Raw genomic sequence first — 1,950 nt, 5'->3', positions numbered from 1 at the left:
AGCAGATTTTCTGAGCTACTTGTTTAGTAACCTTTCCTTCCAAAACTTCTTGTTATGTTGATGTTGTTGTTTACTTCTTGTTATTGTTTACTTCTAAGTTTTGATTACATGATAAAAAAAGGAAATATTTCTACATTTAACACGTTAAAATAAAGATTGTGAATACCCCTATTATGTTACTTATTTGGCATACAATATTATGCTCTTAAATTTGTTTTATTATAACTTTTTTGTAAAACCGAAACAAATATCTAAAATTTTAATTCGTAACTTTATCAAACTAATTACTACCTTAGTAACCGTTATAGGACTGCCAGAAATGAAAATTACTGGGGTAAATTTGGGTTCAGATAGATATCTGAACTTCAATTTTGGGCATATTTAGAGGAAAAATCTTCTTTTTTTTTATTTACCTCTACGACTAATACGACGGAAAATTTAATGCTACTTAATTTTTTATACTATAGCTTTTTCGCTACTATGTCCCATATACTATGAAAATATTTTTTTTTTTTTTTACTTTATTTGTTGATTCACACCTGTTTTCAATATGAAGACAACTAGCAAATGTGATATCTAGGAAAATCACAAAAAATGGCATGAGTGGCATGATAGAGATCAATACCTCTTGCCATCTCCTCTTGTCTTGGTTTCAAAAGTTAACTAAGCAGATCCCTCAACCAGCTCCTTTTTAGTCTTCGGTACGTGTTGTCGGGAATGTTGGTGGTAGTCATCTTGTTCTAGTTTATTAAATTATTAGTTTATTAGTGTGGTAGTTCGTCATTGAATATTTTGTATGATGTGTAAGTTTAAGTGTTCTGTTATTAACCCACCATGGAGATCGTGTAATCTGACCTAATATTTTCCATCAACATGTTTATAGGCTGTTCCGTATATTTGTGAAGCATATGTCCAAATGGGTTTCAGTAGGTGGGTTTACGTTTGTAGTAAAGTAGTGTAAACAAGCCTATAGACTTCTTCAGACCTCCTATGTAACAATGAAATAAATGAAGTCAAGCACTGTTGTACCTCCTGCTGTAAATGTTGTAGAGAACAGGTCGTAATGACTAGACCGAGAAGAGATCAAGCGAAACTCACTCATTCCTGCCTCATCATAAAACCAACGCCAGCAAAATTTTACTATTTCTACAACGGTATGGCAATTAGCCATATCTTTCAAACCATCATACTGGAATACTCATACTTCATATTATACCTCATTAGCTTTGTAATGAATTGTTTATAGAGGAGAAGACGTTCAGGGGTTCGGTCAGTAATGACAAGCACAAATAAGTAAAACTTTTTACAAAACCGACGTTTCGGCACGAATTTCAAGTCTTTATCAAGGCTTAAAACAATACGTGGTGTAAGAACTATAATTTTGAGGAAAAATATAGTCTGAAATACAGGGTGTGGCATGGAATAGTGATCATATAGCAGATACCTTAAGAGGAACAAAAAAGTCTATATATGCCCTAGTTCTTTCATCAAATCAATTTTTATGTCTTTAGCTCTTATCCATGTTTTTCTCAGAAAAATTTAAATAAATAAAGGTCCCTTAAGAAAAAATATAGATTTTTTTTTAGAAATTGCAAACTTTTATTTATAGATAATGCCACAAATTTGGGCAATTGGTAATAGTGATAATTATTGATTGTACACTTTCGCACAAAAAAAAAATAAAACAATAAAAATAAAAAATAATGTTAAATCAAATTTAAAAAATATAAATAAAATTTTAATAAGTATATAAGAAGAAAAATAAATAAATGAAATGAATCTATACAAACTTAGTAAAATGAATTATATACAATATTTAAAATCGCTTTTCGAGATCCCAACGCAGCTCTAATGAACCAGTAAAAGAAAATTTCCTAAAATTGCACTGAATTTGATCTGCCAAAAAGGGAAAACATGCTATGACGTTATGTTGAAAATTTAAGTTTAATA

This window comes from Halyomorpha halys, unplaced genomic scaffold (assembly GCF_000696795.3).
Source record: "Halyomorpha halys isolate HHAL.00 unplaced genomic scaffold, Hhal_1.1 Scaffold8.1, whole genome shotgun sequence".
Lineage (NCBI taxonomy): Eukaryota > Metazoa > Arthropoda > Insecta > Hemiptera > Pentatomidae > Halyomorpha > Halyomorpha halys.
Note: the sequence above shows the minus strand (reverse complement) of the source record.